Consider the following 18,824-nt stretch of genomic DNA (forward strand, 5'->3'; position numbering starts at 1 on the left):
GACTGATGAGCACAGGTTTGACTATGATTTTTATTCTGATAATAACAGTCTGGGGAGCACCGTGATTTTCCGTCTCGTACCTCGAAGCAAAGTGCAACAACACTATCCATCGCAGGAACCCCGTTACCAAAGCGAACACTCTGGACTGGCTGTATTGTGGCGCAGCAGGCCGTGGTGGATGTCGTGGTGAAATGAAGAACGGGGCGTTGTTGTTGTTGCCTCGGTCACTGTGTGCGAGACGAGCGAGGTAAGGTGTTGTGTGTTGGTTGCTTTGATGTATCGAGCCCACACTTCTCGAAGGTAGTCACCGTCGTCGTCGTTTCGCAGGTCGTCCGCAGCATAGCCTACTACTCATTGATGATGTGAGTCAACCAGTCAGTTCGGTCAGTTCGCAGTTAGTTTGTTAACGAACTTCGTGAAGCGTCATTTTTCTCAAGTCTCCGGGAAAGTATCGTGTCTCGTGCGGTTCCAGATTGACGTTTTTCGGTGATTTTTATTGCGAAAGGTGAGTTTTCCCAATCTGGCCGGTTCGATGTGATGAAGTGAGTGGATGATAGAGTGGAAAACCCAACCCGAAATTGGGAAGCACGGTGATGAGTTGGAGTGAAGAATTTGGAGGTTTAATTAACGCACCACACCCATGATGAAGTGATAGAGATGCAGCAACCTGTGCGACAAAGAAGATCAGTGGAATGCGACCGGTTTGAGGGGGATGGATACTGATTGGAAGATCATACTTTTGACAGATATCTGGACAAAAACCTTATCCGGAAGCTACGACATACATGACCCAATTAAAAGAAGTCGTTCCCGTCGATTCCAATTGGCAGATTCATAGCTACGTGATCATTCAACTCATGTTTTGCGCCCGTCATAAGTGCACTTGGCAATGTTGGTGCTGTATGCATTTCACGTCGGCTCAAGTCGCTACCAATACCGCCGCATAAGTATGTTATGAAAACACGTTGGGCATGCGATTGATCAACGCCTTTTCGTATAAGATTTCTTGTTGGAATTTCACCTTCTTCAAGGCTAGTGCCCAGCCTACTCTACCAAGCGGCTCAATGGTCTAGGGGTATGATTCTCGCTTTGGGTGCGAGAGGTCCCGGGTTCAAATCCCGGTTGAGCCCGGATTTCTTTTTTCCACAAGCTATCTGGTTTCCTTTTTCGCAATTCAACATCACTTTGAGTGGGAATTATGTTCAACGTTAATCTGCAGATAAACAGATACAGCTCCCCCTGCTTCGATTTCGACAACAAATAACCATCTGCTAGTCGTTTGGGAGTTGCCGGTGGTGGTGATTCCTAAATGGATGCGACAAACGTGCTCGGAATACACATTGAAATCTGCGGTAATAGTGGCAGTTCGTAGTGCGGTGTGTCTGGTGTGATTATCGTCGTCTGGCTGGCGTGGTGCCGCCTTCTGCAAATGCTGACTGAGTGCTGCTCAAATGAGAAGCGCAGATTATTTTGCATGTATGGTGAATAATATATGAATGCAGATACGAAGTGTTTTCAGTTGATTATATGCGATATTGGTTAAATTAAAGTGCTTTGAAACGAACATCAACGAACAGAGTGTAGTAATGAAGGCATTTAAATTCCTATAAGATTTTTGAATTGTTTCCGCGCAACTTTAAATCAAAGTGGAATAAATTAAAGGCGTTAATGCTCAAAAGAAGTAATTGAGTGAGTAATCGAAGCTGTGATAGTTTCAAGTGAAAATCAATCAGTGATCAACTGGATGAGTGATTCGAAGCCGAAGAGTCAGTAGCCCTTCATGTCTAAATGATTGGTTTAACATGAGCTTTTAGAATTGCATTACACACATGCCCGGCTAGCTCAGTCGGTAGAGCATGAGACTCTTAATCTCAGGGTCGTGGGTTCGAGCCCCACGTTGGGCGGTGATCTTTTTTATGTGGTCGAACTACTTTATCGATATTATTGGATGCATGGTGAATGTCGTGTAATTGGTACAGTGTTATTGAACGCGAAGCGTATATGGGGATGTAGCTCAGATGGTAGAGCGCTCGCTTAGCATGTGAGAGGTACGGGGATCGATGCCCTGCATCTCCAAATATTTTTTTCAGTGTTTAGTGGTTCAATTGAAAACCAAAATTAATTGAAGTTAGTATGCATGTATAGAAGAATTTAGATATTTTTTTCATTTTTATGGGCATTTTTCATTGTTTTATAGTATTAAAAATCAATAACCTGTCATCTTTTTACAAAAGTTCTTAGTAAGTTTTTGGTATAGGATAAAATATTGTATGAATAAATCGAAAACTAGAGATATTTCGATATTTTGTGCGTTCCTCAGATAGATTGAATTGAAGCAAACTGAATAAAATCATCGTAGAAACGTTGATAGAGCAAGTGAACTAATAGAGCAGTAGCTAAGGAAAAATATATGCCATAAGGCGAAATAATTAGCTAATTTGTTATTTTTCTGTGCCATATAATATATTTCAAAAATCGTGAACTATTATCCTTATATTGAATTCAAATCATTGATATTTTTCATATCAGCCCGGCTAGCTCAGTCGGTAGAGCATGAGACTCTTAATCTCAGGGTCGTGGGTTCGAGCCCCACGTTGGGCGGGGATCTTTTTAATGGTTATTCTTCTTCATCGTTCGTGGAAGAATAGAAGAATTCTTGATCTAACAAAAATGCTTCATTTTTAACATGGGGATGTAGCTCAGATGGTAGAGCGCTCGCTTAGCATGTGAGAGGTACGGGGATCGATGCCCCGCATCTCCAGTGAATGTTTTTGAAAACATTGTGCTTATATTCAAATCACTTGTTTTCTGAATTTCATGGGAATTCCTGATCAGTTAATGTTTCACTGTACAATCAAATCCATTACATAAATTTATTGAATTCTAAATCTAAACTAAATAATTTAAATCGATGTACCATATTGCAAAATTTCATACCAATTTTTAGTTTAAAGTTAAAAATTTCTTTAATTTGAAAAACATTTTGCCGAGGCAAATGTGTTTTTTGTTTCATAGATACATAAAATGTTATATTTTATGATGCCATACCATCTTCTTTACCGACGCAAGCCCGGCTAGCTCAGTCGGTAGAGCATGAGACTCTTAATCTCAGGGTCGTGGGTTCGAGCCCCACGTTGGGCGGAGATCTTTTTAATGGTTATTTCTCTTTATCGTTCGTAGAAGAATAAAAGAATTCTTGATCGAACAAAAATGCTTCGTTTTTAACATGGGGATGTAGCTCAGATGGTAGAGCGCTCGCTTAGCATGTGAGAGGTACGGGGATCGATGCCCCGCATCTCCAAAGAATGTTTTTGAAAACATTGGGCTTATATGTAAATCACTTAAATTTTGAACCTCATAGGAATTCCTGGTCAGTTAAGGTGAAACTGTACAATCAAATCCATGACATAAGTTTACTGAATTATTGAAAATTTAATAACTTAAATCAAGTTAAAAAATTTCTATAATTTAATAAGCATGTTTTTGTCTCATAGGTACATAAAATGTTATATATTATGATGCTATACTCATACTACCTTCTTTATCGACACAAGCCCGGCTAGCTCAGTCGGTAGAGCATGAGACTCTTAATCTCAGGGTCGTGGGTTCGAGCCCCACGTTGGGCGGCGATTTTTTTAAATAACCGATTATTCTTCTTTATCGTCCATTGCAAAATATAAGAACTCTTGATCGAATAAAAATGCTTCGTTTAAATATGGGGACGTAGGTCAGAGCACTTGCTTAGCATGTTAGAGGTGTACGGCGATCGAAGGATATTGTTTTTGAAAAAAAAAAACATTAAATATATATTCCTAACTGAACAAGTAGTGTACGAGCCGTTGGATTGGCGCCTTATTAGTTCAAACGAATCTTATGATACAAATTTACTAAATTTGTATACATTTTTCAATCAGATTGTATTACAAATTTTAATTTTAATTATAGCTAAACGGCATTCGAAAAATTTCTTCCGGGGTAAATGCAGTTTCTGCTTAATGTTAATTAGAAAATGTTATGGAGTTCTGTTTGATCTTTCGACCTTGACACTTGCTCCTACGGGGGCGAGCGACGAGGGCAGGATCAAACATGTCGCGCGTCGGTTTAGTAAGTGAAAAAGTGGCGTGATCGGTTAGTTCGGTTAGAGTAAGTGAAAAGTGTCGCGATCGGTTAGTTCTGTTTGATCTATCGACCTTGACGCTTGCTCCTACGGGGCCAGCGACAAGAGCAGGATCAAACATGTCGCGCGTCGGTCTAGTAAGTGAAAAAGTGGCGTGATCGGTTAGTTCTTTTTGATCCTTTGACCTTGACGCCTACTGCTGGGCAGTGCGTCAAGAAAGCCAAGTTAATTTTTTTCCTTTTCGGGTCGCGCGCCTTTTTTTTCTGAGTGCTTTTATATAGCCGAGCAAACGAGTGAGGCTGAGAGTGGATTGTGGCTGCACAGTGAAGGATAAAGGATCAATTGGTGAGCTCGTTTCATGCTACTATTTCTAATCTATAAAATATGTATGACTGCACATTTAATCGTTACAATTGTGGGACGTAAATATGAATTTTCAACAAACTATGAATTGTTCGTCACTGTGAGTGTCGACACAAACTCTGATTCATGAATTATTTATGTTTCACATAGTTTTTTTTTATTTTCAGAACACCCCTTTATTTTTGTAATAAAAAAAAAAAAAAACTTTGAATGGTTCGACACTACAAGTGTAGACTTGCGAAAAGTTCACTTTATTTAACAAACTTTGGATGGTTCGCCACTGTAAGTGTCGGCATAAGCATAAGAGTGTTCTATGATGTTCCAACCAATCAAGTCTTTTGTTTCTTTTCAAATAAGTAAACTATAATAATACATGCTTTCGTCCTGACAGCTGTAGCAATGTTACATGTAGGTATTTGTTCAACAAACTTTGAATGGTTCGTCGCCTCAAGTGTCGGCATAATTTTCCACTACATAGAAATTGTTCATATCAAATGAAAATATATATTTACAAATAAGCATGTATAAATCTCACAAATCATTATTTATCATGGTCTAATCGCTTATCAAAGTGAATCCTGTGACCCAACGATCCTTCCCATTAACAAACATCCCTCCCAGTAACCTTTGTGGAGATGCAGAGGCAAACACGGTCTCCAAATAGCAAAGGTTACACACTAACATTCCTTCCCCCAATCCCACCTGACTGCAAGGACGTGGCCGGCGCCGTTATTGACCCTGTATAAATAGAGGCACTGAATTATGCACATTGAAGAAGATTATGGCCAATCCCAGCCAAACTTCTAGTTGATTCTTTGTGCATTTTCACTGACTTCGGTCAATCACGGAATAGCAACCATTGATATGTGAAGTCAGTCTAAGCTAAGCTAATGTTAATTAGAAAATGTTATGTGTTTGGAGCTGTAGTCATTCCACCTTCTATATCGACGCAAGCCCGGCTAGCTCAGTCGGTAGAGCATGAGACTCTTAATTCAGGGTCGTGGGTTTCGAGCCCCACGTTGGGTGAGATCTTTTTAAATAACCGATTATTCTTCTTTATCGTTCGTGGCATAAGAGAAGGACTATTGATCGAACAAAAATGCTTCTTTTCAACATGGGGATGTAGCTCAGATGGTAGAGCGCTCGCTTAGCATGTGAGAGGTACGGGGATCGATGCCCCGCATCTCCAGTGAATGTTTTTGAAAACATTGTGCTTCTTTTCAAATCATATGAATTTTGAATCTCATAGGAATTCCTGATCACTTAATGTGAAACTGTACAATTAAATTCATGATATAAATTTACTGAATTCTGAATCTAAACTAAATAATTTAAACCAATGTATCATATTGCAAAATTTCATATCATATGTGTTTTTTGTTCCATGGGTATATAGAATGTTAATTTTTTTTATGCTGTAATCATACCACCTTCTTTATCGACACAAGCCCGGCTAGCTCAGTCGGTAGAGCATGAGACTCTTAATCTCAGGGTCGTGGGTTCGAGCCCCACGTTGGGCGGGGATCTTTTTACTTATTTGACGATTCTACTTTATTATTGATATGGGAATAGATGAAATTCTGATGAGTCAAAATTGCTCCGTATTCAACATGGGGATGTAGCTCAGATGGTAGAGCGCTCGCTTAGCATGTGAGAGGTACGGGGATCGATGCCCCGCATCTCCAATGAATGTTTTTGAAAACATCATTCTCATATCCAAATCACTTTAAGTTTGAAACTCAAAGCAGTTCCTGATAAATTAACGTGATCTCTATGCTGTAATCAAACAAGTTTACTAAATTGTTGTACATTACATATATCATAGTGTATTACAAACTTCTATTACAAGTTTTAGTTTTTTTTGCTTAAAACTTAAAAGATTTTAAAAATGGTAGTGTCTGTTTTTGTTTCATAATCATATAAATAAGTTATTATATAAAAAGTTTGCTTCATAAGTATGTAAAAAAATTCATGAACATTTAGTATAATAACCTTCTTTATCGATGTAAGCCCGGCTAGCTCAGTCGGTAGAGCATTAGACTCTTAATCTCAGGGTCGTGGGTTCGAGCCCCACGTTGGGCGGTGATCTTTTTGAAAAAAAAAACTATTCTACTCTATCGTTAGTTGGAGAACATTAGAACTCTTAATCAAACGAAAATGCTTCCTGTTCAACATGGGGATGTAGCTCTCTAAAAAATGATTTTAAATTAGTTTCAGTACACTTATTTAAATCATTTTGATTTTAAGTATCATTGACGAGTGCAACAGAAAACAGAAAATGTACCATTGAATCTAAGAAACAAATTAATTAAACTTTTGTAATTGCATTGAATTGCAAACTTCCATTATGGGTTTTAACGTACAGTATTTTTATTAACTTTCAAAACTTAGTGTTTTATAATCAAATTATAAAAAGTTTTGGAATCTATATGAATAGTGGCTTCTTTATCGACGCAAGCCCGGCTAGCTCAGTCGGTAGAGCATGAGACTCTTAATCTCAGGGTCGTGGGTTCGAGCCCCACGTTGGGCGGAGATCTTTTTGTGAGCAACAATCTATTAGCAAATAGCTTTCCGTGCTACTACCACATCGGCTGCCATTAGCACTAATACAAACATACTTCTCATTTGTTTTGTTCAAGCTTAAGGCCGACGTGAATGTCGAGCAATAGGGCGACATGACATTCAAAACAGAAAAGGCAAAAGATGGCTCTTTTCCAGTGGGAATAGAACAAAAACCTGAATCAAATAAAGCACTACGAAAGATGAATTAATCATAAAAAATGATGATTCGAAGCCAAACTTCAAATTTTCAATAGCATAAATCTGGAGAACCAAACGTCCGTTTAAGCTGAAATCTTAATCGATTGGTCACTAGCTGCTGATCATTTAAGTTTTCAGCCCAAACGAGTGTTTGGTTCTCCAGATTTGTGCTCTTGAAAATTTGAAGTTTGGCTTCGATTCATCTTCACCTTAAGCTTGATTTCCAGTCGCTGCTCTTTCGATCCAGTTTCCAAATTGCAAGCAATTTACCTTTTTAAAATTAGTGTTCATACGTTTTGACAGATCTTGACTACCTTACTTTCATTCGCTTGTGTTGGAAGTTTAAGAAATCTGAGAACCGAGCTTAACGCGATCAATGAGTGGAATACAAACGATAGTGTCGTCACTCGGCGGCCAGTGAGAGAAACTGAATGCTCGAAAGGTTGATATATATGCTTTTTGCCACTGCCGCCAACTGTTAGTATTTGAGAACGATGTTAACAGTCGTTACCCTATTGGAATGTGTTTCCCATAAGTGATAGTGTTTTGACAATAACAATTCCATTTTTTTCTAAAGGGGGGCGTATTATATCCAAGGGTGGAAGGCGGCTGTCAACTGGGAGTAAAATTGAAAAACCGTCAACCTAAGTCCAGAACCAGTTTTAAGGCTTAACGCGGAAAAGTAAAAATAATTATGCGCAAAATTACAGGTAATCAATGCACTTGAAAGATATTGTTTGCAAGCAGTTATTCGCTACGTGCTACTGCAGTGCGCTGTTGGAAATTTAATCAGCAAATTCTGATAAATTCCCAAAATTGATGTTTTTGAGAAAATTGATTACGCCTTAACCATTTTTTGGTCGTAATTTTGTATGGTTGTTTACTTTTTAGAACCAGCGATACGTTGGGGTAGCAGTAAAGAGCCGCCAGTGTCACCCTTGATTATATCGGGTTATTCCACAACTGGATGTAGATGTTCTTTGATTGATTGTCATGCGCATTCATGTAGGGTAATTGGATGTTAGACGCCCCGTTTCAATATTTAACGAACCAGATTCAATATAAAATTGACTGGGAATCCTTAATTTCATGAGATTGTCACACTATGTATATTTGGCAGTTGTAAAAGCCCAGTTTCGATGTAATTTTTCACGCAGTTTGTTTAGGGTTTTTTTAAGTTAAACAGCAACAACATCAAAGCAATCAATGGTGAAACGAAAAGTGAATTTCCTAGTAATTTCTCCACAGATTCCTCCACAAAATCCTTCTCCGATTTTCTCTTGAAATTCTTTAAAAAAATCCTGCAAAAAATTACATGCAGAGATTTACTCTTACAATGATTCTATCCAGAATTTCTCCAAGGATTCATCGAGGAGTTCCTCCAGGGATTCCACCAAAAATTCCTTCAAGGATTGCACCAGGAACCCATCGGGGATTTTACGAGAAATACTGCCATAGAATGCATCAAAACTTCCTACACGGGATATCACCAGCAATTCCATTCGAGATTTTGCTTGCATTTTTTTTAGAGTTTCCCCCAGGTTATCCTCCTAGGGAATCTTCAATAAATTCTAAAGATAAAAGAGAGAATCTTCGCTTGCCGATCATGTTAAAAGAGAGAATGGTTCGGATTTGAACTTTGAACCTCGAATTAATTCAGATTTTACGGCAGCATGTGAGCAATAGTTATCATGCTATAATTTTGAAGGCAATTTGCATACAAGTTATGCGGAGTTGAAATATCGTTTGAAATGGAAAAAAGAACACGGATACAATCAATATTTATCTTCATTTCCACTATCACTATACTAAATCTTTAAAAAAAAATTCACATAAAATGTTACACATTCCACCGGTGTTTCCTTCAAAAATCTTTCCTTGTATCTGAAGGGATCCTACAAGGAATTCGTCCTGCGATGGTGTTCAGGATCCCGACCAAAGTCCAACATCAAAAAGAAAGCAAGTCGAAGACATATTCTGTTTTCAGCATCAAGTTGATATCGTAATTTGATATCAATTTGTTATTGAAATATTCGGTATCATATTTTGTTTTCGTTCTGCATGTATAATTATTATGAGATCATAGAAATGCATTTATTTTGTCGCAGACTCGTTCCAATATCATTCGAAAATATGTAAATCTCAATGAGTTTTTAATTTGCTGTAACTGATAGCAAAAATGGATTTCATGGGAACGTTTTTCTGAGAGCACATTAACCGGTAAAACGACCAGAATGACAGCAAACTGAGTTATCAAAATTCGCGACATCACAACATAAAAATTAGTTTTTAATATGATTTCAAGCTATTCGGGGATTTAAAATGAAATCTTAGAAGTTTTTTCTAATGTAATCAGAAACTCCCAATAAAATCTATTGAAGAATATCTGATGTACGAATTCCTGATGGAATTTCTGAAGGATCTCCTGATGGAATCTCTGGAGAAACTATTGATGTAATCCCTAGAAGAACTTCTGTTGTTATCCCTGTAGGAATTGAATTGAATCCCTATAGGAACTCCTGGTGGAATCCCTTGGGAATTTCTGATGAAATCCCTACAACAACTCTTGTCGAAAGACTCAGGGGAACTCCTGATGGAATCCCTACAAAAACTTTTGATAGAATTCCTAAAGGAATTCCAGATGGAATATCTAAAGAAAATGCTAATGAAATCCCTGAAGGAACTCTTAAAGAAATCCGCAAAAGAACTCCTGATGCAATCCCCAGAAGAACTTCTGATGTAATGCCTGGAGGAATTCCGGGTAGAATCTCTGAAGAAAATTCTGATGTAATCTCTAGCGGAACTTCTGATGGAATCCCTATATGAACTCTTGACGAAATCCCTGAAGTGATTCCTGGCACTCCTGATAGAATCTCTAGAGGAACTCCTTATGATATCACTAGGAGAAATCCTGATGGAATTCCTCGAGGAATTTCTAAAAGAATTTCTGGAGGAATGTCAGATGGAACCTCTGAAAGAACTCTTGATGAAATTCCTGCAGAAACTCCTGATGAAATCTCCTGAAGAACTCTTAAGGAAGCCCTAAAGGTACTCCTGATAGAATCCCTTTAGGAACTCCTGATGAAATCCATGAATCTCTGATAAGATTCGAAATGGAACTCCTGAAAGAATCCCTAAAGGAGCTCCTTATGATATACCCAGAACAAATCCTGATCTCTAGAGGAACTCCTGACAGAATTTCGGAAGAAGATGGAATCTCTGAAGGAATGCTTGATGATTTCCATGAAGGAGCTCCCAATCAAATCCTTAGAAGAACTGTTGATGGAGGAGTTCCTGAAGAATTCTTGAAGGAATTCCTTAGATAATCATTGGAGGAACTCCTGATAATATCCACAGAAGAACTTCAAATAGATACCCTATAGCAATTCCTGGTAGAATCCCTGGAAGAATTCCAGGTTGAATCTCTGAAGTAACTCCCAATGGAATCCCTGAGGAAACTTCTGATGGAATTGTTAGGGGTACTCCTGATGGAGTCCCTTGAGGAGTTCCAGGTGCATTATCTGAAGGAACTCCTGATGTAATCCCTGGAAACACTACTGATAGAATCTTTGGAGGAATTCCTAAAGCAATTCCAGATGAAATCATTGGGGGAACTCCTGATGAAATCCTTCGAAGCACTCCTGATGGAGTTTCTAACGGAACTCCTGATAAAATCCTTGGAAGAATTCCTGATGGAACTCCTGATAGAATCCTTAAAGGAAGTCCTTATGCTGCTCCTAGAAGAAATATTGATGGAATATCTCAACGAACACCTGAAATAATCTCTAGAGGAACTTCTGATAGAATCTTTTGAGGATTTTTAGGTGAAATCTCAGAAAAAACTTTTAATGGAATCCATGCAGGAACTTCTCATGAAATCCCCACAAGAACTCTGAAGAAATCCCTGATAGAATCCATAAAGGAATTCCTGATGCAATCCCTGGAGGAACTCCTGATGGAATCTTCAAAGGAATTCCTAAAGATAATCTTAAAGGAACTCCTGATGGAATCATTAGAGGAACTCCTCTTTAAGAACTCCTAATGAAATCACTGGAAGCATTGCTGATAAGATTATTGATGGAATGGTCAATTGAAGTTCACAATTTTTGTTGGTTTTAATAGCTACTTCGCTTGTCTTAATTCAATTAGAAATTCGTATGTGATACAGCGCAAAAAATGACATTTTTGCGTGTCTGAAGGATCAAATTAAGTGTCTCTAGTAGATTTGGAATGCTGAATCTAATGCCATTCTCATAAATGTTCCAGCACGTCAGGATTTATAGCTACAGGTCGCCAAAATTGGTTAAAACACTCTATGTTTACACTTTATGTTTGTCATTTAAAGTATGATTTATCAAAATTTTTCGTAATCTAATCCACCATGCATGCAAAATAGGCATTAAACTTTCATTTCAGATATAATTTGGTTGAAATCGCACGATTAAATTTTAAAAGAATCGATCTTTTCAGCATACTAACAATCTCCATACCAAGCTCTTCATTTCTCTTATATGGAAATATAAAGTTATTTTCTAAACCATCAAAAAATTACTTTTAAGCTCAAAATTATTATGAACTTTATTGATAAGTAAAGTTATCAGGCGTTGCAGAATTCGCTCTCATTTGATATTGAAGCACAATCAAAGCAAGCAAAGAAAAACATCCCATCTGTTTCGGTCCATGATCGGCAATGTATCGCAAGTTGTAACAAGTCAGATAAATAAAAGCAGCGAATGGGAGTGCCTAAGAGAGAGCGATAATAAAATCCTTTTTCTCGCTTGTTCACCGTTGGGGGTAGGTGTTTTATTTTACTGATACGATATCCCCAAATTTTAGATTGCTAAAGTGTCCCCCAGGTATTGAGCTTTGTTTAGAGCTGCTATCCCCTTGATCTGATCAAAGTTGTAGCAGTCTACGATAAACAGTCTCTCATAATGTGACGTATGTTATGACAGTTACAGAGAGCGATACGCGAGAGATTCTCTCAATTTTCTCAGGATTCAATCCCTGATAGTTATACACATTAAGTATGAGTTCTGAAGCAAATTAAGCAAATAAATTGTCATACAAGCTGGCAAACTTGTATGCAAGTTAGCTGAAATAGTCAAATTTAGTAAGTGGGATTCCGTTTTTGGCATGCTTCGTTTTTGGCATGCTCCATTTTTGGCACCCCCCGATTTTGGCAACAAAATGGATCCGTTTTTGGCAACATTTTTGAATACCATTAAAGTTCGTTTTTTTTTTGTAAATATTATCATATCTGTTGCTTTAGACATTTAAATAGTAGGTCAACTACCCGTGGATTACATTCCAGAGCTCCATATTCGTTGATATTCCCCCAAATCCCCAACTACTAAGAGCTCCAGTATGCGCTTATTGACTTCGAGATGGTAATTGGTAATGCATTCTCAATGACGTTTCATGAGGCCATTAATCTCCACCAGTATCTCAATTAGAGATCAACCTCTTGTTTTAGGCATTCATAATAAGTGACCAGCCCACTTGAGTCTACCAGAAGGTGATAAACTAAAAAAAAAGATTTTGAACAGCTTGTTTGAACTAAGCACAATATCTTTCTGCGTCAACTATTCAGAGCTACGTTCTCTCTTTGTTCAAGATTCTTTAAGACGTTAGATTTATTATTATACGATCCAGAATTATATACAAGATTATTAATCAAGGATATGGGTTTCAATATAATTAAATTTTTTCTAACGAGCTGGGTCTATGAGTTGTCTAACTATACCCTGGAGAAATGCTTAGGGGATTCTTGGTTATTAGATGACTTCTCAGAATTTTTAACGGGATCTTGAGAATATTTGCAGATGCCTAACGGACACTGAGGGTTCCTTGTGGGATCCTGAGAATGTGTATCAGATGATTCCTAATAAACTCTTAAGATTTCTAGAGCATCCTGTAAATTCATAGCGAGATAATGTGAATATCCAGTAGTATTTTGAGTATTTCTGGCAAAATCTTGGGGATTTTTATAAGGTTTCCAAATGAGTGTGGGGAGTACTAGGGGTAGCCTAAGAATAATAAACTTTTGAAAATTTTCATCGGTGGCTTGAGAGTTTTCAGCAATGTCGCAGTGGAGTCCCAGGATGTTAATTCCTATCAATATCCTTATCAAGATCCTACGGATTCCTAGAAAGATGCTTCAGATTCCTAGCGTTTTTCTGTAGATTCCTTACGAGCACCTGCAGATTCCTATCAGGCTCTTGAGGTTTCATTGCAGGATCCTGTAGATTTCCGTTGGTTTAATAATGTAGGTGAACAACATGATTGTGCTTCTTTTCTCCTAGTGTCATTTCCCCGAAAGACCCTTTTCCCCTAAAAGTGATGCAGTTCGCAGAAGTACAAGAATAGTTTTTTTGACAGGGTGCTGAACTAGACAGACCGATAAACAATCAAAAGAAGGAGATATTCGATCGTTCTAGTCTAAACACATATTGCCAAAAATGCTGAGGTCAGTAAAACTTGAAAGAATCGCCAATCAAATATAAAAGGGTGTATATCTCATGACCGGTTCGTCCACCACATTGAAATGCAACAATTAGTGACAGTTAGAGTAAGGTGGGGCAAAAGTTCGACCTTAGTGGTATAATCAAAGTTTCCAGGAAAACCATAGCAGTTAAAACAAAACAAATACCATACAGTGAACCTTCAACATATTGGCTATAATTTTGCTGAACAAACTTGTGTCAAAATATTTACCCATTTTTAGGTTATAACAGTTTCAAAATTGATTGTCTTATTCGAACTTTTGCCCCACCGGTGGGGCAAGAGTTCGAATCTAGTGTGGGGCAAAAGTTCTCTGGCTAAAACACAAAATATCTATCCTTTTATGACAGGCATACTTTACTCCAGCCGTAAACTTAAGTTTGACGAAAAATACACACTAAATTTTCATCAAAAAATTGCCCAAAACCGGGTGAATTGTAATATACTCAAAAATAGCAGTTTTTCGCAAAACTAAGTGGAAATGTAAAATTTTGGTGACAATTTTCACACGATCAGACAAATTTAACTAAATTTGAAGATAATATGTGGATTTTAGGCAATTTGCAAAATTTTCCGTGATTTTATACATGGGTCGAACTTTTGCCCCGCTGATTCGAACTTTTGCCCCACTATGGGCCAAAAATTGATTTCAAGCATTTATGCAAAAACTAATACACCTCAAAGCAACCTTATGATAGGCCTAGAAACGCCCATACATAAAATATTGAAAACGATTTTATCTTCAATTAGTTCCATGCAACGAAAGTTTGACCAAAAATTACAATATTCACGTCGAAAAACAACAAATAGCCATAACTTTTCCAAATCTCAATCGATTTTTATGATATTTGGATTGAAGGTCTCTTACTTGAATAGCATTCAAACCACTATGACATTTATAAGATTTGCTTTGAATTGAGCTAGAAATCTTAAAAAGAAACTCTTACCCCACTCGAACTTTTGCCCCACTTTACTCTATGAATACTAAAAACTTTTCTGGGAACTTTGCTATTCAGGAAAAAGTAGCACAACGTGAAACACATATCTACACATATTCTACAAAGTTACGAGTCGTGGATCATGAGATGTAAATGTTTATGTTTGCTTTTTTGGCTGCAATCAATCATTCATTATGAAATGCTTTACTTTGTCAGAAACATAAATTAAAGGAGCAAATTTCAAACTACTGAATTATTATCAAATTTTATGCTGAATCCTAGAAGTTCAACTGATTTTTCATGTTCAATAAATTAAAAAAAAAACCTATGCCGTTTTGTAATACCCAGCGCTTTTGTTTTGTAATAACGTCTTTGTAAGAATAGAGTAATAAATTTTATTTATTTTCGTATTAATCCATAGTTTCAAGAAAGTGCCCAGTTTTTGAATAGAGGTCACTTATGCGATTATTGACTTACATGGCCCACTGATACAAAAAGTGTATATAAAACTTCTTAAAAAATCATTGAAGACGTTGTGGGGTAAAAAGTATGTAGAACGTTTGCCACAATGACCATTACGGGGCTATGGATTCGTAGTACAATCCTACGGAAAACTGCTTCAAAGTGAACCGTTCCGAAGTCTCAATGTCATATGGGCCATAAGGATGATGTAATAATTTTTCAATGATGTTTTCAAAACCAATAGTTGAAAAATAAAATTTAAAAAATGGGTTCCGTTTTTGCAACTGAAAATTTCTACTTTGTTGCCAAAAACAGAATCCCACTGTATTTTCAACATCCAATATCTCAAAACCTAGACGTGCAAACGGCAAAGTGTGGAATCGAACCCACACTTCTTGACACGATGCGGCTAAATGCCTGATGACACTACCCGCACGGCCACGAAGCCCACCTAAGGCGTAATCTTGGTCCCTCCGTAGTACAAAAGGTACCCAAGTTTGACAGATCGCAGTAAACTTTTCACAGCATTCTAGATTATCTAATGAGCCATAAAATTTTGGGCAACTGCAAGGGCCATGGAGGTCTTTAATTTGTCTTTGGTAGAACGGAATGTCATCTCTAAAACTGCAATATGGAGAGGAAAATTGAAGGGACCGAAGATACCATCGACATAGGGAGAGACATCGAGATGTGGAGAGTCGACTGTATTGCAGTCTCCTACAAGATTCACTTTTCGGTGGTAAATGCAATGCTTTACAACGCCTACTTTATACTTGTAAATTTTGCGAAAATGAAGCCAGAATTAGATTGATTATACCTAGGGGGTGCGAACTGGATATCAACAAGCAGCCAGGCTGCTGTCAAGCGAAAATTTTCATCAAAATGATCCGAATATGCCTAGGAATGTGCAGCCATTACTTCGTCACGCTAAAAACTAGTATGCATGTTATGTTACACAAAAACTATAAACTGTTGAAAAAACGTTTATTTGGTCTTATTGATGCCCAAGTTTTTCCGAACTGTTGTGAAATATATTTTTAATTAACATACGGTCAGAAACGATCTGATTCAGCTGGTTTATTTGACTTAATACCCGCATCAAATTGCAGAAGCTTTGTGTGAAGTATTTTAAAGGTGCATCTTGAAAATGATTTCCTGCGAGACAACCAAACAAACAAACTACAATTAGGGTAGAAGTACCAATTATGGCTATAGTACCAAATATGGCAATAGTGGGAACAAAAAAGAGATTTTTCTTATTGTTTTAATAGAATATAAAGGCTAATATTCACAGGAGGGATAAACCTATTTGTTTTTGATGATAACTAAACCGTGATATGAACATTCGTGCAATAAGCTTTGAAAAATGAACATTTGAAAAATTTGCCTCACACATATGTCACCTTCTTAGCAGTTTGCTAAGGATCACCCTTCACGAAATTTATGTTTTCATCCGGTAAAACTGCTTCAACCGATAAATTTATGTTGCCTAATGACAACAAATGAACAAATTTAGCTGGTGAGCAACTAAATCTACTATTTTAAGTTGGAAATCGTGATATTTCCACTATGTCGATAACTGGTACAAAGAGTGTATGAGAGCCCAATTATGGCGATGCTCTGGAGGCGGTTTGTTTACATTTTTTGACGGTAAAATAAAAGAAATAAAGCTATTTTATGGGTGGCTTCCACGACGGGACGGTTCGGTAAGGCATTATCTTCATGTTTTGTAATCAATTAACTATATTTTTCATTCACACTTTCGAAAACCTTCACAAGCGGAAGATGCGAATTTCATGGTAGAAAGGGGTTTTCAGCGATAATCGATTTTTGAATTTTCGCTCTTTTTTCATTAAAACTAGGCGCTAGAAAGGTAATGTGAGTTCATTAATGCTGTTTTGTATCATATTTTGCATTTTCACTACATGTTGACCCCTATTCGGAAATTCATTTTCTCCTATGTACCCATTGCAATAAATTGATTTAACATCTATTTAACACAAATTTAATGGAAACATTTTTGAGCAATCACTTCATTATTTATTAGCGTTGCATTATCATTCTCTCTGGAAGGCGTTTGACTTCATTTCGTGCAAATATTCGATAGTCCATAATTGGTACAAAGACAAAGCTTTTTAAAACCAATTTTTAGAAGCTTTAAGTTAATTTACTACTAAAACTGTTCAATTCAACAGTTTCGCAAGGCTTAAAACTAGTATTTAACATCAACAAGTCATGCTTACGTTTTAGAAACGCGGTAAAAAATTGATTTTTATCCATAATGTTGACATATTGCATCCATAATTGGTACACCTACCCTAGCACTGGTAGAAACATGTGTGTTCAAATTGAATGACCAAAATGTTCGAGCTCGCACCCCCCAGGATTATACTATTGTTACAAAAGAGGTATTCCTTATTATGGCAATGCTAAAACCATATTAAAATATGATTGTCACCAATTATTTCTACAAAGTGGATCTACTTGTCATTTTCCTCAGAGTAATATTTCCTACATCGTTTATGATAACGATGTACCTAGCCTAATAGTTTGAGTGGCTACGGATCATTGTGGTTAGCATAATGCAAAATGATCGGCGCCAATAGTATGTATGAAAAAAATGCCAAAATGTGATACCACCACTACAGATTACGTCGTTGGTCTCCATCTAATCGGCTATTGAATTTTCCCCTTCCATCGGGGCAAGGTCGCATAACCAAGAGGAGGGAATTTATTTATTATTTTCATGCAAAAAATCTTAATATGGAGGTAGGGTACTTGAAAAATGGACGGCTCTGAGGCTTAAATTGAGCATATTATTAAGGTGCTCATCTTACTCCGTCTAACCCTTCCTCTTAAAAACCTCTTGCAGCTCGCGAATAAAAAAACATCTCCAGTTTGGAAAATTTTCTAATCCCCTTCACTCATCATCTTTCCAGGTACAACCCATTTGCACTCCGTTATTGCCGGCCAGCAATAGCAAAAACCGTCATAAATCGTTCCCACTCCCCATCATAGGATCCGGTGGCAGCAAATTGGCCAATTTCCGCTACCGCAAAGCAATCCGTCCTGGCGTTGATGAGGCGCTGCTGGCTCCCGATGGTGTAGTACCATGTCAACGATAGACGAACGCACCGCATATCTGGAGAATCCCTACTTCAAAGGACACGTCTACGGCAACTTCAACCCGTTCTACGTCACCATCGCCATCTGCACGGTGCTGGGCGTGTTCATCTTCGTGCTGAACATCATCTGCGGTTGCTGCTCGAAGCACAAGCAATACTGGCAGGATCGCCATACCGGTAGGTTTCTTGTGAGGCTTTTTTTTGGCGTTGCAACAGTAGGGTGCGGCTTACCTGTTGAAAGTTCTCGAATCCAAAGATTCGTGTGCTCTTGTGAATTCTAATCATATAACAAGAGAAACATCGAAGTAGAACCAAAATATTAAAATTTGGAGGTAGCACAAGCAAGTTGAATGTGTATTTTCTTTTTATTAACAATATGATGTTCAGTAAAACTACATTTCATTGTTATTTTGCAACAAACTTCGATTTGTTTTACAACCATTTGAAATTGAATTTAGGAAATATTTGCGAACACCAAATTTGCCTATTACTATAATTAGTATTGTTTAAAAGTATTTTTATACCATTTTTTTAATTTTACTTAAACAATTGCAC

General features: G+C 37.4%; 1 long non-coding RNA gene and 8 other non-coding genes across 9 annotated transcripts; all 9 read left to right on the forward strand.

Moving 5' to 3' along the window:
* Positions 1 to 55: 55 nt before the first annotated feature.
* LOC110680352 lies at positions 56 to 18,409 on the forward strand. The gene is made up of 2 exons (XR_002502843.1): positions 56 to 505; positions 18,084 to 18,409. It is a non-coding gene; the product is annotated as an uncharacterized LOC110680352 (long non-coding RNA).
* Trnap-ugg lies at positions 1,059 to 1,130 on the forward strand. The gene has a single exon. It is a non-coding gene; the product is annotated as a tRNA-Pro (tRNA).
* Trnak-cuu lies at positions 1,832 to 1,904 on the forward strand. The gene has a single exon. It is a non-coding gene; the product is annotated as a tRNA-Lys (tRNA).
* Positions 2,529 to 2,601, forward strand: Trnak-cuu. The gene has a single exon. It is a non-coding gene; the product is annotated as a tRNA-Lys (tRNA).
* On the forward strand, positions 3,069 to 3,141 carry Trnak-cuu. The gene has a single exon. It is a non-coding gene; the product is annotated as a tRNA-Lys (tRNA).
* Positions 3,554 to 3,626, forward strand: Trnak-cuu. Its single transcript has one exon. It is a non-coding gene; the product is annotated as a tRNA-Lys (tRNA).
* On the forward strand, positions 5,928 to 6,000 carry Trnak-cuu. The gene has a single exon. It is a non-coding gene; the product is annotated as a tRNA-Lys (tRNA).
* On the forward strand, positions 6,490 to 6,562 carry Trnak-cuu. Its single transcript has one exon. It is a non-coding gene; the product is annotated as a tRNA-Lys (tRNA).
* Trnak-cuu lies at positions 6,938 to 7,010 on the forward strand. The gene has a single exon. It is a non-coding gene; the product is annotated as a tRNA-Lys (tRNA).
* Positions 18,410 to 18,824: the final 415 nt, after the last annotated feature.

The sequence above is a fragment of the Aedes aegypti genome, unplaced genomic scaffold, assembly GCF_002204515.2.
Source record: "Aedes aegypti strain LVP_AGWG unplaced genomic scaffold, AaegL5.0 Primary Assembly AGWG_AaegL5_hic_scaff_1227_PBJ_arrow, whole genome shotgun sequence".
Classification (NCBI taxonomy): Eukaryota; Metazoa; Arthropoda; class Insecta; order Diptera; family Culicidae; genus Aedes; species Aedes aegypti.